At 39.7% G+C, this 26,087-nt stretch overlaps 1 protein-coding gene and 1 pseudogene across 10 annotated transcripts in view; both read left to right on the top strand.

The window, feature by feature from the left end:
• Positions 1-26,087, top strand: part of Anks1b (ankyrin repeat and sterile alpha motif domain containing 1B) — a 905,411-nt gene that overhangs the window by 786,571 nt on the left and 92,753 nt on the right. The gene's annotated exons all lie outside the window — the stretch shown is intronic.
• On the top strand, positions 16,049-16,887 carry LOC150067401 (small ribosomal subunit protein uS5 pseudogene; annotated as a pseudogene).

Below are 26,087 nucleotides of genomic sequence, written 5' to 3'. Positions count from 1 at the left end.
AACACTGATTTTTGCATTATATTTCAAATGTCATGTTTAACAAATAAGTATTCAACAAAGGAATCTCAATATGCAATCACTGACACATAAATTTTAGAACATAATTAAAATTAAGCTGAGAGTTTGTCATAGATACATATTGATCTATATAACATTATATGTATAGAGTATATATCCTTTCATAGATTTTTATGTCTATGTAGTTATGTTTATATCTCCAAGACCGTGTCAATAACCTTGGGTACCTGAATATTGAGTCATTGCTCTTGTACTGTTTGGATCTATTATTCACATGTCAAGGAGACCATGCACCTTTGTTCCATTGGTCTTGATCTCTCATTGTTTAAATGCAAATGATTATGTCTGTTAGGCTGTGTTTGTCACATATTATGAATTTGGTCACCATGGGATGTTACTAGGTAGCTAGACATGCAAGACAGTGCTCAGATTTTAAATATCAGGACTTATTCTTAAATATCAGTAAAAACTGTGATTTATGATGGAAAGAAAAAATTGTAGCTGATAACACCAGTATCAGCAGAAAGCAAAAACTCCTGCCAAGATGAAATTGATATAGAAAAAAGAGAAATTTGAAGTTCAGAAGGTGTTAAGATATAAGAAACCTTGAAAATCACTTACATTACATGCTGAAGAGGTTAAAATGTAGATCATTAAAGTCAAATGAAAAAGATGTCTTCAAGGCAGATTTTAAAAAAAAGGGGGAAAGGCCTCAACCCAGTCCAAAGTGGGGGAGGTAACTTTTGCTGGATGAGAAAGAGTGGAATGAAATAATGACATCTTACCTGTCCCTGTCCCGAGTCTGAATAATCAGAGAAATGACATGGACCTACACAGAATTCATCCTCTCTTGCAAAATCATCCACAGGGGGCTTTTCATGTTATTGTCATACAAAAGCTTATTTTGGGTACTGTAAGAGTCTGGTGGAGTTACCACCAAGGTTTGTGGTGGCAGTCCTGACTCCAAGACACTGACACAGATGCAGGAAGGAGCAGAAGGTGACATGGATATACAGGCTGTGAATGGAAAGATTGAATGGGGTGGAATAGCAGGGGCTTAGCCTGTTTCCTCATCAGCTACCAGCTGGATGCCAGTAGCTGCCATACCTTCTCCCCAACAGTTCTCAATGTTCTGCCTTATTTTAATAGGAAAGAATATTTCAAAGGGGAGATAAGAGTCTCACGGTCTTTAGTGCCTAGGTTGGCTTTGAACCTCAGATCTCAGATCTCAGCCTCCTGAATAGCTAAAATTACAGGCCTGAGCCACCGTGCCCAGCTTAACAAATACTGTTAAGCGCTTGTAATGTGTTAAATCACTGAATTCTCACTGTGTCTTCCTAAGACACAGAGAACACATCTGCCCTCCCATTACAGGTAAAGACACCAAAGCATAGGGGTCTCTGGTGGCTAACCAAGGCTGGGATCCAGAGTATTCTCCGAACTGTTCTACTCAAAGTGGAAAGGATAACATTGTTCAGAGCACTAGCATATTCTACCTTCTATCACATACATTTTGTGTCAAATAGAAGATTTATTCTTCCCATTTTATAGCCAGTGAGTCTCAGCAGTTAAATAGCTGAGTGGCCAAATTACTGGGAGAGTGTTTTGTTTTAAAACTCAACTTTCGGGGCCGGGAGTTTGGCCTAGTGGTTAAAAGTGCTTGCCTAGCATGCATGAAGATCCGGGTTCGATTCCTCGCTACCACATACATAGAAAAAAAAAGCTGGAAGTGGTGCTGAGGCTCAAGTGGTAGAGCTCTAGCCTTGAGAAAGTCCAAGGACAGTGCTCAGGCCCTGAGCTAAAGCCCAGGACTGGCAAAAAACAAAACAAAACAAAAAAAAAACTCAACTTTCTCCACAAGAAAAGAGTTGGCAGGTATCTGTATTTATGCGTTTTCATGCACATCTGCACAATTTTATATAACATTCCTTTTGGACTCAAAACAAGAATATTACAAAGTAATTCATTTTTTAATAGTGACTCTTAAAGATGGTTGTCACAATTTTGCAGTCTCCTAGAGTTTATTTTTATTTTGATTCTAGTCCTGGATCTTGAATTTCGGGCCTGGTGTTGCCTCTGAGTTTTTTTTTTTTCCCCCCCTCAGGGCTACTGCTCTAACACTTGAGCTACTGCTGCACTTCTGCCTTTTGGATGCCTAGTTATAGATAAAGAATCTCACAGATTAGCGTCATAAGCCACCAGCACCCATTTGTGTCTTATTTCTTCATAGATGTTGATTACCAAGTATTCCTTGAGCTCTGTGAAAGCAACCTGGTTGACTCTGGTTTGGTTACATAGTGCTAAAGAAGGAGAGGAAGGCCCAAGGGCTGCTCTGTTCCCTGCGAGCGAATGAGCTGGAACCATCATAGTAGTTTCTGAGGCCTGTACAAGGACTTTGCTGCCTGGCACCTCTACCCTTCTCTCTCCACCTTTTACCCTTAGAGCCTTTGTGTTTTTCTTCCACAAAATTGGTACAAAGTATCTTTCTGAAAGAACCATACAAGGGGTCAAATGAGAGTGGCCATACTAGAAACCTGCAAGCTACTTATTATATAAAGAATAGCTGTCATAAAGTTCTCATCCATCTGCCCATGGATTCAAGTAAAGAGGCCTTTCCATCCCAAGTCTCAGCTGGCAGGAGATTGAGTAAATAATAATAAATCATAATAAGGCAAGCTCCCATCTGTTATACTTGTATCATACAGGCCCAAGGCCCACAATAAGCATGTTAGCTCTCTTTCCTAGCTCTCCTGTTGATGAGTCTGGCTCTGCACAGAGCCCTCTTCCTTTCCAAAGATACCATGTGGAGAAGTTTGTATATTTTCATATATTTGGCCCTTTGGGAAATACTATGTAAACCACAAACATATCCAAATGCTCTGGTCCATTTAATGGGGTGTGTGTGTGTGTGTGTGTGTGTGTGTGTGTGTGTGTGTGTGTGTGGTGAGGCTTATTTCCTAACATGTGCCTCCTGCAGATTATGAAACTGTTTTTGCAGTATGTGCCATCCGTGAATCCTTCCACCTCCAGACAGCTGGATTTCTAGTCTGTAACATGAGGCAAGCCGCTCCTGGGACGTTCCCAGCAGCCCACACCTGACACCAATGTTCCCGTTCTGTGCGCAGCCCACACTTGGCACCTGCCTCCAGCCCCCTCAGGCCTTGGATTGCATTTGTGTATCTGAGTCTACCCTCTTCCCCTCTAGATCTGCTGAAACATGTTTATTAATCAGCGTGCAGTGTGTTTTATTCAGGGGGCTGAGGAGACAAAAGGAAAATTCTGTTAGGTGGAAGTGTTGGGCTCTGCTAGTAGGGTAGGAGGGGGCTCGAATGAATAATCCAGAAACAGCTTCCAACTTCCCATTCATAGCAGAATCACTAAGAAGCAACATACATCATGTCTTTATGAAGTGTACGAAAGAAATGAAGGTGACAGCTGCCTCTTTCCTACTCTTCTCCACTGATTGCAGTTGGTCACATCACATTTTAATTCATCCCTTTCCTGCTGTATAATATTACCATTATGTTTTTATGCCATTTCAGATTTTCTTTTGTTCTCACAAGTAGGAAATGGACTGCATTCTTCTTGTCTGTGAAACCACCGATAGTTTTGTTTGGAGATGGTGCTCACCCTGTGTGAACCAGAGTACAAGAGAGATCATGTGCTGGATAGTCTGTCCATGGGATGAGATTTATTGCAATGACTACAGGGGGATCAGTAATCCAGGTGGCCCCCCAATTCACCAAAACCTGCAGTGACAGAGCAGCACATATCACTGCTCTTCCCCCCTGCCTTGTACTGACAGATTCTGCTTCTGTAAGAAGATATTGTGTGTGCAGTTTCCTTTATCCTTTTCACCTCTGTAATCCATGTGAGGATTTCTCTGTGCGTGTGTGTGTGTGTGTGTGTGTGTGTGTGTGTGTGTTCATTCATTCATTTGACTGATATTTATATAGCACCTCCTATGTATCAAGTGAAGTGCTAGCTGCTGAGAAATTAAAAAAAAAACCATAATCCTTATCTCTGCTCAGAAACTAGCAAGGATCCTTGGGGAGACTAAGCTAAAACAGACTGTGGGGGTGCAGTGTTATGTGACAGACAGCTACAGAGATAGTTCCAGTTCTGGACACAAATGAAGAAAGAGAAGCCACAGAGGAAGAACAGGAGAAACTTTCGGCAGAAAGTAATGTTATATGAGGAAGAGGAGTGACTGAGCTGGCAGGCCAGGCTTCCCAGTATGCAGAAAGTTATAGTAAGTGATGGGGAACCAGAGGTGTTTCACAAAGGCACAGGTGTCAGAGAGAACTCCATGAGTTCATAGAGTCATATAGGGCCTCATGGCCATATCACCAATATTGGATGAGATAGGATTGGAACAACAGGCTGAGCCAGGTAAGAGAAGGCTAAATCCTGTTCATATGTACACATCAGCCCATATGAAATGGGAGACTGACCCAGGGGCATCTGCATTTTGAAAACTCATTTTAACTAAGGGTAGGAAGTAGATGTGAAGAGGAAAAGACAAGGCATAAGAAACGTATTTAGAAAGCCAACTTGTTATGAGTGAGAAAGGACCAAATTGGGATGGCAGCAGTGAGGTAGACATATTGGGATTTGACTAGGTGCTGTAGCTGTAGGACACTGTAATATGTGAGCTTACAGCCAGCACCTTGGCCTAGAACTTCCTTCTAGAGGGGCAAGAAATGCACATGTTGTTTATAAGCCACTTATCCAGCCTGTGGCATTTTGATATAGCAGCCCAGACAAATCAGTGCAGGCCCTTATTCTTGCAGTTACCTCAGCTGAAAGTGACTTGCCCCCAGGTACTGATACGTCCTCATCTCTAGTCTTGCCTCCAGCACTGCTTCCACATTGATGCCTACTCTGATCACCTGTTTAGAACAACACACTATCCCTACTCTTCACATACCTGCATTCCTTCCACCCTGTTCATGTTCCATTCTTCAGTTTGGCTTATTTACTTACTCATACTCTCTGTAAATTAAATTTTTTGTATGATCTTTTCTTCCCTTATAGAATGTAGGGTCCATGAGGATAGAAGTACTTTTGTCTCTATTAAGGGATCAGAGAAGTGTTCTGAGGGGGTCTGAAGGCCCAGCTACAGTTATTTATTATTATTATGTGGCAGCTGGTGACATGAAACACTGGCAAATAGGAAGGTATATGGTTTGAATAGTCCTTGGCTTGCTGAGGGCTGGTGAGGTGAGCAGAGGAAAGACGAGAACACAGTGGAAGGAGGGTGTACAGCACTCTGTAGTTCATCCTGGGTGTGGAAGGAAGTCATCATTAAAAGGATAAGTGGTAGGGAAATAAAGGAAAACCTCAGGGAATGGAGGTCTGAGTGATGTTAAAAAAAAAACAAAAAAACAAGAGCACTGAGGATCTAGGAGAGCTTTGGAAGAAGAAAGAAGTGAGCCATTTTTCAATAACCTGAACATTTTGGGAGACACTGTTTTAGTCAGTTCTCCAGAGAATCAGTCCCGATAGGTTGTGAATATATGTACCAAGAGATTTATTTTAGGGAATGGCCCACATGATTATGGAATCTGGCAAGTGAAAAAATCTGCAGTTCAATCCCAAAGGCTGTCTACTAGAAGAATTCTTTTTACTTGGGGGAGACGGTCTTTTGTTCTACTCTGGTCCACAACTGATTGCATAAGGCCCACTTGTGTTAGGAGTCATCTGCTATCCTCAGTAATCACTGGTCTTTAAGTATTAGTTTTTATCCAAAACACCTTTACAGAAGCATTGTTTTAATATTTGATGCAGCCCAGTTGGCCCCATAAAGATTACCATCACACATATGGAGACTTGTCGGATATAAGGAACATAGAGTGTGGAGATGACCCTGGCTCCTCATGACATTGAAGTTCATAACACGGATGGCATGGCCATCAGCCATCTCCCAAGCCCTGAGGCCATTTTTACATTTGGAATAAATCTGCTGCTTTTCCCTTTGCCTTAAGATGGCCATGGAAAAGAATACAGTATTTGTGGACTGCCTGCCACCTCTAGACTTCTCCACTTACATCCTTAGCATTTTATTCCTCACTGCCAAGGAGAAAATTTTTTCTGCTCCAGCTGTTTTTCAAGAATTTATTAAAATGAGAAACTAGCATTTTGTCTAATACCTACCAATCAAGCAAACATGAGAAGTAATAATTTTATTTATATATATACATATATATATATTTGTAGATGCCTTTCTTCAATATTGAACATATGCATTGCCTACTTTTAAAAAATTAACACATTGAGGAAGTTAAAAATCATTTCCATAATCAACTGTTCAAAGTCTCCATCTAGGTCAGGCACCAGAGGCTCACACCTGTAATCCTAGCTACTCAGGAGGCTGAGATCTGAGGATCGTGGTTCAAAGCCAGCCCAGGCACTAAAGTCTGTGGGACTCTTACCTCTAGTTAACCATCAGAAAACCAGCAGTGGTGTGGTGGCTCAAGTGGTAGAGCATTAGCCTTGAGCTGAAGAGTTCAAGGACAATTCCCAGGCCCAGAGTTCAAGCCCCATGACCAACAAAAAGAAAAAAAAATGTTTCCACCTAACCAGGCTTGTGCACAGAGTCTCCAGTGGGTCCTGTCCAAAGTCTTGTGAGTTTTGCAATCAACAGGGAACATTGGCACTCAGATTTGCATAGCCTGTCACCCCGTTCATGGCCTGTGGAGAGCCTGTTAGCAGCAGAGGTCACAGATGCCGAGGTCCAGCAGAGCTGTGGAAAAGCCCTGCTGTTTTGTTCTTCTCAAGGGAGAGAGGCCAAAGCCTCTTTATTATTAGTCATTATGGTTAATATACCTTTATAAGTAGAAAGGGAGAATGAAGTTTACTCGCAGCATGGAAATTTGATTAGGTGGGACAATACAGGAATGGCCCACACCCCTGAAGATCCTGGAAAAGTCTTGGGATAAGGTGCAGGCCGAGTTAGTGACAAGGCCCAGTGGCAGGATGTACTTCACATAGAGGAGGGCAGAGTGAACACAGTGAACGTCAGATGGAATGATGTGCTGGTTTCCAGGCAGGGACTATTTTACTGGACCATTAACTTCAGCCGTCTATGGCAAAGATTTATTTTCTGATACCAGAAAATTTATTTGGGAACATATCCCTGTAGAAATGCTCATTTCACACACCATATTTCAGAACTCTTAAATGTGTATAGTACATAAGTGTATATAATATATGAAGCAAAGTTGTCGTGAATAGCTCTTGGCACAGGGAATGTACAGAGAAGGCATGCATTAATTGATTCATGCTTGGGAATGAGAGTCTATTATTATGCTTGGGATATTTGTTTCTCAGTGGATAAACTTTTAGAATGTGGGACTGGTTTATGTTAATATACTTCTCTGATACTAGAAAATCAGCTAAGTTATGCTATTTGAACAAAAGATTTTTGTTGTTAAAGAGTTTATTCAGATAAAATGATGAAATTTCATGTTCTCAGTGGATTGTAAAGCTGAATTCTCACCACTGCATAAATGATTATATAAAATACTTTTAAATCTTAATACTAGTTACTGACAGTACTGAGTAGTTATTGTGGGACTCTGTGAAGAACTTTGCACATACCAACTCTTACTTCTCATCCAGACAATGCTATAAGAACACATTTATGTTACATATGAGAAAATGAAATGCAGACAGAATTCACTCTCCCAAGGTATACTACTGGAAAGTGGTTGCATGAGGCTCTTAGCCCAGACTGACTCACCTTACTGAGCTTTGTAATCTTCTGTGTCAAGGTCAAGTCATTAGCTTTACTTGAAGGAGAGGAAACTTTAATGTCAGCATCACCAGACAAAAATCGTATTACACCAAAGGGTGGCTAAAATAATTAAGATTAAAAAGGAGACCTGACCTAAACTCTTACCTTTAGGAATTGATATAGCAGTAAAAAAGAAAGAAAATGGGATTTGAAATATTATTATCATTTTAAACGCATGGAAACAAGAAGGTCAAGATTTAATAAAATAAAAAAGGCATTCATCTGTCATAAAAGAAAGCTAACCCCAAAAGAAATGACAGTGTTACTTTGTCCTCCTTTTTCAAAGTAGGAATCTCAAAAACCATTACTTTTAGTGGGAGAAAAATTAGTCTATCAGATTGTAAGAACTCCTGGAATTTAGTCTAAAATTTCCTGTTAACCACAGGTGACCTTGGATACATTACTCTTGAGTTTTAGTTTTCAAAACTTAAATCCTTCTTTACTAAAATAATTACCGAATTGGAGAATTCTTGCTACCTCTAATATTTTATGAGTATTTGCAGGGTAGAAATTAGTATAGACTTTATACTTGATATGGTGGAATCAAACCTAAATTAAGCTCCCTTCAAAGATGATCATTGTGATTGTAATTTTTCTGATGAGTCCAGCAGCTGGGCAAGAATTATTTTCCTTCACATTTGGTAATTGACCACATTAATGCCATCATCAAGTATATCTGGTCATTTGCTGAGGCTGCTGGAGTCCATTCCTCCTCAGAAAACATATAATATACAGCCATATGGAATCATTAGAACATCAAAGATCATCTACTTCCATTTCTTCCCTTTTTCCTTCCAGAGACATGGTTGGCATTCTCTTTATATGGAAAATTTGAGACTGTGAGGGTCTTTGTTGAAAAATTGACATAAGAAATACTAAGATCAAAATCTAGATCCTAGCAGGGATCCCAGAGGTTCATACCTGTGATCCCAGCTACTTGGAAAATTGCAAACAAGAATATTGATTTGAAGCCACCCCAGGCAGAAAAGTTAGTGTGAATCTGTCACAGCTGGGCACAGTGGCACTTGCTTTTGCTGAGATGGAGAAGACTGTGGTAGCCAACCATCCTGGGCAAGAAAGTTCATACAGGGTGACTGAACTGGGCACCAGTAGCTCATTGCTGTGATCTTGGCTGGAATGTGGAGGGTCCAGGATGGTTCAAGTGGTAAAGTTACAACTGAGCCCCTGGTACTACAAAAGAAATAAAAAAGAATATAGAAAAACTGGATGCATTATATATGGGAACCTTTGTTCCTGTTTTCATACTTTTCTGTAAATCTACAACTGATCTATCATAAACATTATCTTTCTAAAGACTGAAAAAACTTGTCCATAATATTACATCTCCACATAGAGAAGCTGGATGCCATGGTGCATACCTATGATTTCAGTGGTGATAAAAAGCTTACAGTAGATGAAGTTCAGGTTGTGCGGGGACCCAGAGATGAAGCAAGATCCTTTCCTAAAAATCAACCAATGAAAAACTGTGCTGGATGCATCCTCAGCATAGGATAATCTAGCACATACAAGACCTTGAGTTCAAACCCAGTCCTTCCGAAAAAAAGAAACAGAACCTGGTTAATCTTATATTAATACCTTCACTAAGAGCTGGAAATGATGAAAGAGTGACTAACATAAACTCCAAAGAAGGAGATGATTAGTTTTTCTGAAGGAGAATCCAAGGCTAGTGATGCATCTTAATGGTGTAGGCATGTGTTCAAGGCCCTGTGTTCAGTACCCCCATACAGAGAAGAGTCAGGTATCTCTGAAGTATGAAAATTCGAGGTGCTTCCAATCTATGTAGCTCTGCAAAGAAGTTGAAAACAGATAGACCTTGAAGGGTGTCTTTCACATTGCCACAAATCTATCAATTCTTGTTTTTTTTTGTTTTGTTTTTTTGCCAGTCCTGGGCTTGAGCTCAGGGCCTGAGCACTGTCCTTGGACTTTCTCAAGGCTAGAGCTCTACCACTTGAGCCTCAGCACCACTTCTGGCTTTTTTCTATGTATGTGGTACCGAGGAATCGAACCTGGGTCTCCATGCATGCTAGGCAAGCACTTTAACCACTAGGCCAAACTCCCGGCCCCTCAATTCTTGTTTATTGACCAAAAATCGCTAACAGACTTTTTCCATGAGGGAGAAAAATGCATTAGGACCTTTAAGAAAGTAGCAGTCTGAACAAATCTGGGCTCTCTTCCTCCTTTGAAGAACCAACAACACCCTGCTCTTTTCTCATCCTTTATTTTTGTGCATATTTTAAATAAGAGCTGTAGTTAGTGTGCTTCTCTATTAAGGTTTAATTAAGACATTAGTATTCATTCCGTAAGCACAAGGAATGCTTGTATCTCTAAGGAGCAAAGATAGACAACAAAAGGTCAAGCTTACAGAGACAAAACTAAAACATTTTTTTCTTAAAATTCAGTTGTTGGGAATTTCTTCCACTTGGCATTTGGGTACAGAGCTGATGCAGGACAGTTTTAGCATATGATAAAAAGAAACCCACAGTCTCCTTCATGTTCCTTTGTCCATAAAAAAAATATTTCATTGTGATCAACATCCAGGTGTGAAAGATAATAGATATTAGGATATCACAACTCTGAAAACAGGTAAGTTCTTTTTATCTTTGAGATTTCACAATTGCATCCATATATGAAAGGGGTAGGCTTTTAAAATCATCTTAGGTTGAGAGAAAAAGTGAATAGCCTGCATGAAACATATGGTAGGAACTGTTCATTCCATTTGCATTTGTTTCTAAAGCCATACTTCTTACAGCTTATAAAATCAGTTCAGTTTAGCTTGTGCTTGCCTATGCAATAAAGGAAAAAAGAAAACATGTAATGAAGAAAATATGAGTCCAAAATACCAATGTGGAAAGATTTTGTCACAAATCAAGATGCCAGTGTGTAGATGCAAATATGAACAAGGCTGAAGAAAAAACCTTCCTATCTCAAAAGTCAGATTTTGGGAAGTCTTTTCTATTTTGTGTTCAATGACCTTAAAAAATAGAATATATAAAAGACCACACAAACCTGTGTTTTTAATATCTCATGGGCTGTTTTTATTTATTTTTGTGAGTATAATTTTTATTTTCTTTATTTAGGTATATTGATTTATGTGTGTTATAATTAACAATTTGAACATAATCAACTAAATATTGAATACACATTTATTTTTTCTGTTCTACCTGTAAAACCAGTGAATCAACATTCAAATTACATTTTTCCAATAAAATTATTTGCTGGCATTCATAACTTTACTTCTGATTCATTATTAATCACAGCTCATGTGTTCAGTCACTATAAAGTGTTTATAACGGCTTATTTGTAGCTCTTAGGTTTGTTTTAATCTTCCCACAGTGAATTACAGTAGAGCTCAACTCATTTGTTGGCATTATTAAATAGTTGGTTAAAGCTCAGGTTTAAAATGGTTAGTCTTTTCTTGTTTTTATAAAGAACTGAATAATCAAGATTTGCTGCTCTTGCCAAAAGCCTGTGAGAATTTTCAAAATATTTCTCTTTGAAGACTTGGGCTCTGATACAGCCACATATGTGAGCATTCTATTGAAGCCATTTTGGGAGCTTAAGCTCACATTACTGTCTATTCTTAGTTGTAGGGTCAGAAGTTCTGATGTTAGACCCAAAAGCTGTTTTACAATCTAGCCCTTTTAAAAACTCAAGAACCAAATTAGTTTGCAGGAATGAGAAATCATCCAGAGATAGCATTTTTCAGCAAAATGGAAAAATCCATGAAAATAGCATTTACTCATTCACAGATCTCAGAAAGAGACAATAACCCTAAGGGAGCCGAAAATCTTAATATAAATGGATAATAAATGTTCATCTTACAAGATGAGATGACTCAACAGATGGCTTATAAGACATATCCTGAAAGAAAACTGAGTGCTAAGGTTGTATTCAGTAGCAGTAGCTCTAACAAAGAACTGTCACAGCCATCACAATTTCCAGCACTGTATAAAAACCATCCCATCCTTACTCTATTGTACCTCTTTGCTCATGGACTAAGAATTCTTAGCAAAGTATTAAGATACAAGCTCTAACCTCTCCTTCTAGCCTTAATTGTGCAATGTCTGAACATGGAAGCAAAAGAAAAGGTGTAGAATGCATGGAATGATTAAAACTAATACAGAGATAAGAAAATTTCTGTAAAATTAAAAGTATTGCATTGCCTAATAGGCTAGCTATGAAATTTTTTGACACTGAAAAGAGAACACTCACCCCAAAACCCTTAGGATGCAACAGAATGCATTGCACAAAACAGCTATAAACTTCTTTCTCAAGCAGCTCATAAGCATACCTTCCCCCTTTTATTTTATAAATCATTCATTTAGCTTCCCCTACATTGAAAAGAAATGTGAACTCCTTAAACAAGATGGCAAGTGTCTTGAGTTCAAAACCCATACCTTCATTTGTTCCATGTTTTCTGAGTCCCATAAGTAGCTCTTCACATTTTAATCTTAGGCTTCTGCAGCCTCTGCCCTATATTCCCTCATTCATTCAATCACTATGTTGCCATTTACCACTTCAAGAGCATGAAGGTCAGTGGGCATGTTCTCTTAGAATTTACCGTCTCCTTCTGTGGACATATCCAAACCCAGAGTCACCTGCTTAGGGAAATACACATTCCTCCTTCTCTCTAAAGCTGGTGACCCTGTACTCTAGTCTCTTCCAACCGTTCCTCCCCAAGTTCTATTCATTCTCTTTTCAGCCTCAAGATCTCCTTCAGTGTAACCCTAACTTCTGGATGCTGAAGTCATCATGCCCAGCATTACTAGCTTGCTTGATATTGTTGATAAATACTTGTAAAACCCAGAATTGTTACTCAAAATTACTTATTCATACTGGCACATGGGCCTTTAAAGTCTGTCTATCTCCCCTTCCCTGTGAACAACCTCTGTCTTCCTTAAATGACTTCCGGCTTCCTTATAAATGTCTCACCCTCCTAGAAATAACTCTCTCCTGCTCTGTGATCCCACAGAATATTGTGTTTTCGTATAGGATTAATCAAAGCCTGACAGGGTAGTTTCTCACGTAGGTTCATTGAACACTCATTCTAATGAGGATGCGAGTACGTTCGGGGAATATGTGCATGCAGAGAGCATGTTTAAGACTCATTGTCTCTCTTGTATGACTGTCTCACATAGTTGATATTCTAACAAATGTTTGTGCCATAATTCTGTCTTTTATCTTCTCACTGACTAGGACTTAATACATGTAAACGCTCCTGCTGAATCATGTCATTTCTGTTCTCTAATAGGAACTTGCTTTTGATGATGTGCCTTCCCGTACATGCTTCTAGATGTCTAAAATATGCTTTTAAAGCTGTTTTAGGGGGCTGGGTGGTAGAGTGCTTGCCTAGCATACACAAAGACCTGGGTTCAATTCCTAGGTACCATATACATAGAAAAAGCTGGAAGTGGTACTTTGGCTCACGTGGTAGAGTAGCTCTAGCCTTTAGAAAGCCAAGGACAGTGCTCAATCCCTGAGTTCAAGTCCCAGAACTGGCAAAAAAAAATCTGTTTTAGATTTTCTTCTTTTTCCCTAGCTTGTTGGAAATCATGTGTACTCCAAGACAGATTATTCAGTAGCTGACCTTTCCCGGTTCCTTAACTTACACCACTCTTTCTATCCCTTAGAAGATAAAAGCAAGCCTGAGCACTGACCATTCTCTTCATCATATTAAGTGATAGGACATAATGGAAGAGGAACATTTATTAAGATTATACCAGGCAAATGTGCACATACATATACATGCACATATAAAATTGACTCATTTTGTTAAGTATACTATCTTAGTCCATTTTTGGTTGCTATAGCAAAATATGTGAGGCTAGGTAGTTTATAAATAATAGAGGTATATTTAACACACAGTTCTGAAAGCTAAAAAGTCCAGTGAAACATTGGCATCTGGTAAAGGCTTTTTTTTCTGTATTGTAACTTGAAGAAGACATGTCATGGTAACACAGAGCAGGTTTGCCAAAGAGAGCCTACTTTTACAACAAAGCCACCATAATAACCCATTAGTGCATAAATAGATTAAGCCATTCATGAGGCCACAGCTCTTGTGACCCAATCACTTCCCAAAGGTTCTGTCTCCAAATGCCAGTAACATTTGCTGATTCATTTTCCAACATATGAATTTGGAGAATACATTCAAACCATAATACATAATCATTTAACACTTTCAGTAGATTTATAAAGTTGATAGCATTATCACTATCTTTTACAAATAAAGAAGAGCTAAAACTAAAAAAGATTAATACTGGGTCAGGGAGTACGGAGTAGTGGTAGAGTGCTTACCTAGCATGCACAAAGCCCTGAGTTTGATTCTTAGGTACCCCATACACAGAAGCCGGAAGTGGTGCTGTGGCTCAGGTGGTAGAGTGCTGGCCTTGAGAAGGCTCAAAGACAGTGCCTACACCCCGAATTCAAGTCCCAGGACTGGGAAAAAAACAAAAAGATGAATACCTTCCCAAGGATCCAGCTTCTCATAGTACAGCTAGGATTCAATCTTGATGCTGCCTCATGTCACACCCAGTGTACTTTCTGTAACTGATAAATAGGGAGAGTAGATTAGTACTAGTGATGGAATGGCTTGAATGTAGAACTTATGGCCAGTTATCTGTAATTACATATCTCAAAACTACTTACCCAGGCCTCAGACATATTCCTAACCAATAATGCCTGCACCTCACAGAACACTGTTTATGAGAACTTAATTTGTTTGCAACCATTTGTCCATTAGGACAAGTGAGGGAATCAAGAATCAGAAAGGTGCACACACACACTTCTGGAAAGTCAGAATGACCCAGAATCTAACCCTGTCATGGGCCTTAGAATATAAGTCTTCCTCTACATGCTTTTTGAGAAAATCCATCAACTTGTTTGTCTAATTGGAAGAAAAATGACATCCTCTGTAATTGTTTGGGAAAACAATTGACTAAATTGGAAAGAACACCAAAGTTCAATGATGGTTGAGAAAAGGGAATGAAAAGGCAGCAAAAGAATTTTGCATTTCATAAATATTTGAAGACCTTGGTATTTTGTTTTGTTTTATACTATTTTATTTATTTGGTGGTATTGGAGTTTGAACTTAGGGCATTGTGCTTATAAGACAGGTGCTCTTGTAACTGAGCTATGCTCCAGTCCCAAGACCTTTTTGGTTTTGGTTTTGGTTTCCCTTTTTAAAAATATCACTGACCAAAAGCCAGTTTTGAAGTTTGCAGTTCATTTCCCAAACTTTTTACACTATTTATGTAGGCTGTGTCAGTTTTTAAGACAATACAATTATCCAAATTTTGCATCAGTAGACTTAGAAAGGAACAACACGTTTTAGTCTGTGTATGTTTTCCACTTAACAGTTCATTACTTACTGGTACCTACTATATGCTAGGTACTCCATATAGTTTTGGTGAGGAACCAGAATGATCATTTCAATATCAGAGAATTAAATAGGTTCCAGAATATGTTTCTATTTTCAAAAACTGGTGAGTAAGCACATTAGCTAGCAATAAGTGATGTGTGGACATATTCAAAGTACTGAAGCCCTTCAGGATGAACAGATCAGCAAAACACAGCATGGGGACAGTTTTGGTGCTATAAATATGGCTATTGCATATTTTACATCTCAACTACTGTAGCCACGATGTTGAATCCAAGAACCTTCTTAGAGTTATCAAAAATATTTATTGTTAGATAAGTATTTTTCAAGAAGAGCATTTATAAGATGGTAGTACCTAAAGAGACAAAAATGGGGTTATTTGTTTACCTGATTAAAATTGCTCACTGAGAAACAGATGATGAAAATGGCTGCGATTTTAATTGAGACTAAAGAAATTAAGCCATCTTGGGGCCAGGAGTTTGGCCTAGTGGTAGAGTGCTTGCCTAGCATGCACAAGACCTAGGTTCAATTCCTTGGTACCACATATATAGAAAAAAGCCAGAAGTGGTGCTGAGGCTCAAGTGGTAGAGCTCTAGCCTTGAGAAAGTCCAAGGACAGTGCTCAGGCCTTGAGCTCAAGCCTGGGACTAGCAAAAAAAAAAAAATTAAACCATCTTTACCCTAGTGCTGTTTCTAAATGGGAAATGTACCCTGTCTCTTGAAAGCCACCATTTTGTAGTACTAGCCTGCTGTCAGAAATCTATTTCTGAGGCCTAAAAGACTTGTAAGAAGTATGTTAAGAAATACTTTTGCACTTCTTCTCCGGGAAGGCACCAAATGACAGAGGACGCTGGTGCAGCGGGAGGGCCCGGAGGCCCCAGGGGTCCTCGGGGCGCAGGCTTGGGATGCCATTGTGGCTTCCAAGGAGGTCTAGATAGTGGCCTCCGGGGCTGAAGTCATGGTCATGGTGGAGTCCAGGGTCACTACTGAGGGACTTGTGGAGGCAAGGCCTGTCACCAAACTGGGCTGCCTGGTTCAGAACATGAAGATCCAGTCTTTGGAGGAGATCCATCTTTTCTCCCTAACCCTCAAGGAGTCTGAGATCATCTACTTCTTCCTGTGGCGTCCCTTAAGGACGAGGTATGGAAGATCATACCTGTGCAGAAGCAGACCTGTGCTAGCCAGCACACAAGGCTCAAGGCATTTGTGGCCATTGATGACTATAGTAGCCATGTCGGCCTGGGTGTGAAGTGCTCCAAGGAGGTTGCCACTGCAATCCGAGGGGCCATCATCCTGGCCAAGCTCTCCATTGTCCCCGTGCGGAGAGACCACTGGGGGAACAAGATTGGCAAGCCTCACACTGTCCTGTGACAGGTGACAGGCCACTGTGGCTCCGTGCTCGTGGGTGTCTCCTCCCCGCCCCCAGAGGCACAGGGATCGTTTCAGTTCCAGTCCCCAAGAAGCTGTTGATGACGGCTGGTATGGATGACTGCTACACCTCAGCTAGGGGCCATCTTTGATGCCATCTCCAAGACCTACCTTTACCTGACCCCTGACCTCTGTAAAGAGACCGTCTTCACCAAATCTCTTTGCCAGGATTCACTGACCATCTTGCGGAAACCCACACCAGAGTCTCCATGCAGAGGACCCAAGCTCCAGCTGTGGCCGCAACATAAGATTTTATACAAAAAATAATAAAGTGAATCAAGCTTAAAAAAAGAAGAAATGCTTTTGCAAAAGCAGTTTGAAATTATGCTTTCAACAATTGCCTTCTTTGGATTTCAGCTCCATAGCGAAGAAGGTACAAGCGTTAAAATCGAGCAGATGAAATTGCTTGCGTAACTTCTCTGAACTTCTTTCCTCATTTGCAAAACAAGGGTGTTAATACATTTAGCTCAGGTTGAAAAGCTCTCATGTGATAAATTATGTGTTATGTGACTGTTCAGCCAAGATCACTTCAGACCATCTACTCATTTTAGGTTCAAACAACTGCTGTCTTTGATAGAAACAGAGGGGAGCAAATGCAGGTCCAGACCTTCCCATGACCTTGCAGGCCATACCATTTCCTGGGATGGTATCACTTCTCACCCCTGAAACATTCCTAGTTCCCCTCGCAGTCGCATTACCCCCTGAACAGTTCAAAGACTTTCTTGATCTACTTAGAGCAAATGTGAATCCTTCTGTCTGCATAATTATTCTTAAGTAGTTACCTAAGAGAGCAAGGTACCTACTCTTGACCTGAGTGGTGATGCTTGTGCTCTGCTCCTTTGAGCTGTGTGAGGACCAGTCAGCTCACTACTTGGTAGGCCCAGAAGGATAGCCTCAGTGTACAGGTAACCCACGTCGTGACTACGCCTGGCTGTGGTATGGAATAAAATCCTCCAAGGGCTGCTTTCTTGTCACTTGTCTTGTCTCAGATTTGGCATTGTTTGTTCATGAAAACAACAACCAGGTTCCAAGGCCTGCTGTTAGACTCGTGTCATGTCAAAGACTCGATTGAATAAGGTCAACATGCCCCCTGTCTCTGGGGGTCTGAGTATAGTTTGAGAGGGAGGCACATAAATAAGCAAATTGGTGTTGAAACAGGAAAGGGAACAAAGTGAAGGAATTTTTCCCCTTGGTTGACAACCCTGTTTCCTGCCTTAGCTGGACCCTTAGGCCCTTGTGTGATTATGGTATGCAGAGATAGATCCAAGATTGGCTCTAAAAGTATCATGGGAAAGAGGGGAATGTTGTGCCAAGATTGTCCCATGTTCTGGGAATGGCCCCCTCCCCACCCTTGCACAGGGCCCATATACTAGGAATCAAAAACACATGTTCCCAGAACTAGCCTGGACTTGAACCCCAGGTGACAACAGCCCAATGCTCAGTGGTTAGACATCTGAGTTCTGACCAATCCTGAAGTGACCAGTGGTTTGAAGTTACCAAACAACCAATCAGGTGATTGTAACTAACTATGGAATTCCCCTGTAAAAGCTGTGTAAAACCTTTGTTCGGGGCCTCTTAGCGTTGCCAGCTACGGGCATGCAGAGGTCCGAGTTCGAACTCTTAATAAATGACCCTTGCTTCTTTGCTTTGAAAAAAAAAAGCAAATTGGTCATTGTAAAGTCTCAAAAGAACCATGTAAAAGATAAACAGAAATAAAGAGTAACAGGAGATAGCTACTTAAAGAGTGCAGTCACCAAAGACCTTTCCAACAGGGTAGCATGTAAGCTGAGACCCGAGTGTAAGGATGAGCAAAGAGAAGACTAAGTAACATGGTGAGCTCCGTCGAGTACCATGAGAATATGGGTACAGCTTTGACTCAGCATGCTTGCTTTGTGACCAGGAAGAGGTACATTCCCGAACTCTCCATCAGCCCCAGTGCTGTTTAGTGCCTCTGTTGGCAGGAAGAGACAGCACATACCCTTCTCTTGCCCTGTCCCGAGTCCTTATTGAAAATCTACAGGCACAGTGACAGGAATTTAGGTTTGTTATTGAAAGAGAAATGAGAACAGTAATGTAAACTCTGACTTTGGAATGCAAAATCATTCTTTATAGGGGCCAGGAGTTTGGCCTAGTGGTAGAGTGCTTGCCTAGCATGCACAAAGACTCGGGTTCACTTCCTCGGTACAACATACATAGAAAAAAGCCAGAAATGGTGCTGAGGCTCAAATGGTAGAGCTCTAGCCTTGAGAAAGTCCAAGGACAGTGCTCAGGCCCTGAGCTCAAGCCCAGGATTGGCCAAAAAAAATTCATTCTTTATAAACACCTCTAATCCAGTTTTTCATGTGTTAGAGACATTGACCTGTAAAGACTAAAAAACGCACCAAGTACTTTAATGGTTGAAAAGAGACCTTTGCCTAGTCAGAGGATCATGACACAGCATCCAGCTCCTGTCATGTATTGTACTTTTCTAGAGCCCCTTAACTAGAATCTGAATATATTCTTTCTCATTTATCAACTTGTTTTGAAGGCTGCTTTATATTTTGTCATTTTATTTTTTATTATTGAGGTAATGTATAGAGGGGTTACAGTTACATTTGCCAGATAGTAGATGCATTACTTCTCACACATTGATATCTCTTCTCATGTTTTTGTCCCCATTTCCCTCCCCCCCATCATCTTGTTTTCCCCCTTCCCTTTCTTATTTCAAATAAATAAACATATATATATATATATATATGAGGTAACAAAGTCAGATATAGTAACAATATGAGACTAACTAAAGGGGGCAACAAAGGAGAAGAGAAATAACATAGTACATTAAGAACAGCAATCACTCAAGATAAAACTCTTGTTTCCATATCCTGGAGATCCTTTAATTTAGCCTCATCCTATATGACCTTATGTATCTAGGTTTTGTGCTATTGCAATCCTCTGCAAGGAGAGTCCTAGATGTGTACTAATTATTACAAATGAGGGAAACCATTAAGCCTATGTTCCTTTGGGTCTGGCTTACTTCACTTAATATGATTTTTTCCAAGTCTTTCCATTTCCTTACAAATGGGGCAATGTCATTCTTTCTGACAGCAGCATAGAATTCCATTGTGTACAAATACCACAACTTGTTGATCCACTCATCAACTGAGGGACATCTGGGTTGGTTCCATATCTTTGCTATGGTAAATAGTGCTGCAATGAACATCGTTGTACTAGTGGCTTTAGTATGTCCTTGTTTCTGGATGTTTGGGTAAATGCCAAGGAGTGGGATTGGTGGATCCTAGGGTACCTCTATGGGGGTGCTTTATTTTTGAAATATGTCTGCATGGTTATTTTCTGGTTTCTCATAATAACTAAATGAGGAAGACAGACTTGAAGTAAAGAAGCAAAAAGATAGCAGAAATTATGTTGTGTGTTTTTGTTTACATGTTTTGCAAAATACACACCTATGGGCTTTCCGAATGTGGAATATGACATATTCTAAACCTTCATTTTGATGGGGGAGGCAGTATTATGGAATTTAATAGGCACAGATTTCATGGCAGAAAGGCATAGGAAAGGGTTGTGGGTTTTTTTTGTTGTTGTTTGGTTTTGCTTTTCATATGTAGGCTTTTTTTGGGGGTGGTGCTAAGGGTCCAATCTAGGACCTCATGTATACCAGGCAAGTATTCCTACACTGAGCTACATGTCCAACCCATGGATGTTCAGATTCTGCCATCTAGTTATTTTAAGCCTTAGTTAAATTCCCTTCTCTGCAAACAAAATGCAATAACAAACTCAGAGCATTAATGAGGAAAACAAGGGTACTCTACCTGCCTTTGGCAACTTTGTCTCAACACTCTGAGAGGCTAAGCCTTATCAGATACACAGGGAATACTACTCACAGGGGCTTTGTCTTCCCTGACAACCCTGCTTTTCCTCCTTTCTCCTTGACTGCAGTATACCAAATAGTCCCGAGCCCAGTCTTCTAGTCATCTTTAAACAGCTCCCCCTCCTTTCCTTCCTATATCCCATATCCACCAGCCCTGCTATTTCTGCCACCTGAATTGCTCATAGATCTGCTTCTCCTCTTACCATTTATTTATTCCTTATTTCTTGGGCATTCATCCACTGTGCTGAGCACTGAGAATGCAGTAATGAACAGGACCTACTCTCAATCCTCATTCCTCACTCACTAGGATTTTTTTTTCATTTGCTGATCCACAGACACTGTCTCTTCCCTTTCACCATTCTCAACGCTGCCCTCAGGATTATGATTAAATGCCAACTCTGAGATCATCCTTTTACTTAGAACCATATTGGTTTCTCAACAGCCATATACCAAGCACTGCTTGTATTTGCTGACTATACCCTGCATGTCTCATGTCATTTAGAAGAGTTCACAAGTCCTTGCTAAGAAGTTGAAGACCACATTCTTTTAGAAAGAAGATCCCTAACAGTCTGGCTATGCACCACCTTCACAGCCTGCCTCTCACACCGTTCTTCCTCACCTAAATTAGTTGGAGAATAGATAAACTTGTGAAAAAACTAGCAAATGCCATCTTTTTAGTCTTGCATGGTCCTGAGCCTTGTTACACACACAGTAGCTCTTTTACCTATATGTTTCTTCCCTTCCTTCTCCACCTGAAAAACTGCTTTTTCCTGAAGTCTGTCTCCTACATCAAAAGGCACCTGCAGTTCGCTAGGCAGTGTCCCCTCACTACCAGGGCTTTCATACCACTCTGAACCACTCCTTTAGAGCAGCTGTCACACCTCTATTATCCCCCATTCTCTTCTTCCCTCCACCCCTGCCAACCCAGGATCTCCTCTGTACAATAATTATGTCTGCTTCATTTCTGAATGCTCAACAACCTAATATCAGCCATATATTCATCTCTCCAGGAGTATCTTTTGAATGGATGAACAAATGAATATATGAATATTGTTTTCTTCACCAAAGGCATGATACTCAAACTAAAAGCTGCCAGTGGAGTCTTAAAACTAGGATGGTAACAGTTCTTTCGAGGACACGGTGTCTAGATTTTCCTCTTTGAGCTGTGGTTGTTTAATAAGCTGTCTTCCTTTGTGATTTGTATTTGAAGTAGCAAAGACACTGTGCCTCTCATGAGGCTAGATGTTGGCCAGCTAGATTTTTTGTGAAGTTGGGAATACTGCCCAGCTGGGCTGATGAGAGGAGAGAACCTCTCTCCCCCAGTTAAATAGTGCATTTCTGGTCTCCATCACCTACACTATGCAGGGAATATATTATAAGCCTCAAAACAATGCTTTATGTCTAAATTTAATTCACTATCAACCCAAAACTTTGGAAAAGCAGTAACATTTTTTGGTTGGTTGTGGGGCTTGAACTCTGGGCCTGGGCACTGCCCCTGAGAAATTCAGCTCAAGGCTAGCACTCTATCGCAATGAGCCACAGAGCCATTCCCAGTTTTCTGATGCTTAATTGGAGATGAGTCTCAAGGTCTTTAGTGCCAAGGCTGGCTTTGAACCTTGATCCTCAGATCTCAGCCTCCTGAGTAGCTAGGATTGCAAAGGTGAGCCACCAGTGCCGAGATAGCCCAGACATTTTTAATTCCTGATATTTGAAATCCAGATTCCCTATCTTCCAAAGGTTTCCAGTTGTGGGAAGTATAGCAGTAGATCTGGAAATAGAACAGCACAAAGTTCCTCTACCTCCTGAGGCACAATTCAGTAGTGACCCGAGGAATATACTTGATGCTGATTCTGTGAAAATAGGCCCTTTTGATTTAGTTGCGATACAGTTCTAGATAATAAATGTATGGGAATGTCTATCTGACTTGAAAGTCAAGCACATTTTCTGCTAGCATCATGATTTAATCATCAAGTAAACTGAACCAATCAAAGTTCATTTGTCTTGTTGTCTTAACAATCAATTCAGCAACCTCAGCTTCCTAATAAATTGCTTGGCAGTCAGTCCAAATTCACCAGAGGTATATATCTGTTTGACCTTTTGAATAGGCAAGATTCTAAGGAAACTAAGGATTCTAAGGAATTAGTTCTCATTAGAAAATTTAAGCACTCTGATTTTAAGCCTTTTCATAGTTTGTATTTTCTAAAAACTTACTGCCTGTAAAAATTGTGGAAGTGAATATTCTGTTACTATTCTGAACTTTAGATGGCCTTTTTCACTTTTTACATGACTAGAAATTTTGAAAATAGTCATATTATTGATTATATAACCAAATTGTTTGAGAAGTTGCATGTTCTTAAATTTCTAGCTAAATATTTTTACCCCAAGTACACAATGTAAATCATGCATTTTAGTTTGTCCAAATGCAGTCTCTTTGTAAGAAAAAAATAAGCCATATTAACATAAGATTCCACCATGTTAGTAATACTTTTTTTTAAGTGTTAGGTTGGGAAAGAATATCATTTTTCTCCCAGCCTCCTTAATTACCATTTCTCATATGTGACATTTCACCAGACACTCAGCTAATGATCCCAAAAGGGTTTATACCTGTACTGCGGTTTTCCCGTAGGGAGCCTTCAACACATTCTGTCATGTTCATATGATATAAATACCATTTTTAATGAACTCTGACAAGAGGCAAAACCAAATATTAAAGAAAAAAACAAGTACTGAGGAAAGAGAGTCACTTTCATGTCAGATAATTAAAATATGGGATTTTAGCATTTGAGTCAATTGGCCTGAAATGATATTCAGAATTCCTTAAAGAATTGAGATGAAGATAATTCTATGACAGTTGTCATACATCTATATTATGCATTGGGAATGAACTTTGACATTTGAGATCATCATCCAGAAATCACAGATTATTTGAATCTCATAAAAAGTTGAACCAAGGGCTGGGTGCCAGTTGCTCACACCTCCTACAATTCTAAGTATTTAGGAAATTGAGATCTGAGGTTCACAGTTTCAAGTTAGCCTTGGAAGGAAAGTCAGTAAGACTCTTATTTCCAAATAATTACAAAAAAATTAGAAGGTAGAAATGGAGCTATGGCTGAAGTGGTAGAACACAAGCCTTGAGCAAAAAAAAAAAAAAAAAAAAAAAAAAAAAGACCAGGGGCAGTACCCAGGCCCTGAGTTCAAACCCCAGGTACAGCAATAGAAAAAAAATGTGGACCAAAGATTTCAGTAAAATTTAATTTAGGCAATTACTTTAAGGTGAAAAACAATAACATATGTAGATAATGAGTTTAGAGAGAAATGGAGATTATGATTTTATTTTCTATCAAAGACTGATATTGTCCATTTGGGGATGTGTTGTTGTTGTTTGGAAACTTGTTAGCTATGATGAATTGGCAAATATATTACTTTTCCACTTGCTACGTTAGCCCCTGCTTCTTAGAAATAGTTGCGCTTCCTTTACCATTTTGAGCTTAGAATTTTGAACAACAAACCTGCAACACACAAATAAACATATATTTAAAATAGAAATACCATATGATCAAGCCATCATACTTCTGGGTATTTATCCAAAGGAATTTAAATCAGGATTTCCAAGAGATACCAACGTTACCATCATCACTGTAGCATTATTCACTACAGCTGATATGTGAAAACAACCTATATGTTCATTAACAGACAAAAATGGGCTGTACATATAATGAATGGTTATTTAGCCTTGAAACAGAAGGAAATCCTGCTATTATGCTGATATAGATTGACCTAAAGGACATTGTGCTTAGTGAGGTAAGTCAAGCACAGACAGCATTTTCACTGATTTCACTTAGATGTTGAATCTAAAATAGTCGAGAACCACAGTCTGGTGAGAGGAGAATGGTGTTGGTGTAGGGCAGGGAGAGAGGGAGAAACAGGAATGCTCTTAATCAAGAAGTACAAAGTTTCAGGTATGCAACATAAATATTATACATCGTAGTGGCAATAGAAAATAATTTTATATATCTTTATTATATGGTATTTTATTAACTATTTAGCCAATGGCTAATAATACTTTATGATAGTGTTTTGATGGTAGTAATGATTTCCTGAGTATGTATTTATCCCCTAACTTGTCAACTAATACATGTTAAATATGTGCAGCTTTCTATATGCCAACCATATAAGAATTTGTGTGTTTTAATATAATCTAAGTTTTCATGCACTAATTTGATAGAGTCCTTCAGAAGTTCTGTTGCCATTATTTACTTTGAGACTCATTTGTTTTGGCTTCTTGGTTTGGTTTTCAGCCGCCTTCTGTTATGCTACATGCTAGAAATACAGTGAGAATTCAGCTTCTTTCTGCCTTCCAGAGGTTTAGAGCCAAGGGAAGGAAACATGTAAACAGTAGCACCAATGATAGGATGGCGAATGGTATTAGTGGAAGTTTCGCTTTTCACAAAAAATGGTACTTGAGCTTGGTGTTGAAGTATTGGAAGCAAAGTAGTAATTCACAGGTGGAGAAGGGGTATAGGACATTGCATAGATGTGGCCCAGCTCATGTGACAGTGCCTGCCTCCGGGAGCTGAAAAACACGGTGGAATTGACCCCCCTTATTGCAAATAAAGTATTGTGGTTTTTAAGATGGCCTCCATCCTTCAAATCCTCTCTTCTCTCTAGAGTTGCTTAGTTCATCCAATGCACAGGCCAACCTGGTCCCTCATGATAGCCACCCCTCCTCTCACGAGCACTCTCCAGCTCTGTGAACCACAGCTGGCCTAAGCCAAGAGAAAGATGGAGGGAAAAGTAAGAGGGGTGCACACAACATACATAGATATACATTCACATACATACATGAGCCAAGGATTGCTTTCTACAGTGAAACTTCCATGAACCAGAACTTTTAGATTACTCACCAGCTTTTGTTTTTAGTAAAAGAGGCTGATAACGAACAACTCCAAAGAATTTATTTGTGAAAATGTGCACTGTCTTCCAAGATGCTTCTGGGCCAGTGTGCATTCCTCAGCCACTTCCAGTAGCAGCACTGTATCCCAGTGACTCAGGTGCAGCACAGAATTCCAGATATATCCAGTAAGGAAGGAAAGAACCATCAACACATGGCCCCAGGCAGGAGAAGATACAAAACCATATGTTTTCAGAAAGGACTCAAACAAGGATCATTTTAATCATAAGATAAACTAATTAAGTGAATTAAATGAAAATTCCCATACATTTTATATGCACATCATGTGCTTCCCTTACTTAATGTACTACCTTGTTTTCTAAAGGTAATGGAGGTTTTATCATGCATCACTGAACTACTAATACAGTCTTTGAAAATTACCTAAATTTTTTAAAAGTTTTAATTATTTGAGTCTCCTTGATGACTGACACATTTCAATAGTACTCACTACCTTTCCCAGCAAGGACTTCAGGAAGTGGTCAACTGGAAAAGGAAATTCCACCCGCTCTTTTCTGTGGTAGAGTTCTTGATAAGCTTGAAAAGATATAGAATAGGCTTCAGGATTCATATTGTAAGCCATAATACAGTGCCCATCATTTAAGAAGGCACCCAGTTTATACCTAAGTCTCTGG

This window comes from Megascapheus bottae, chromosome 2 (genome assembly GCF_031878675.1).
Source record: "Megascapheus bottae isolate mThoBot1 chromosome 2, mThoBot2.hap1, whole genome shotgun sequence".
Taxonomy (NCBI): Eukaryota; Metazoa; Chordata; class Mammalia; order Rodentia; family Geomyidae; genus Megascapheus; species Megascapheus bottae.
Note: the sequence above shows the minus strand (reverse complement) of the source record. Positions and strands in the feature narration are given on the sequence as shown.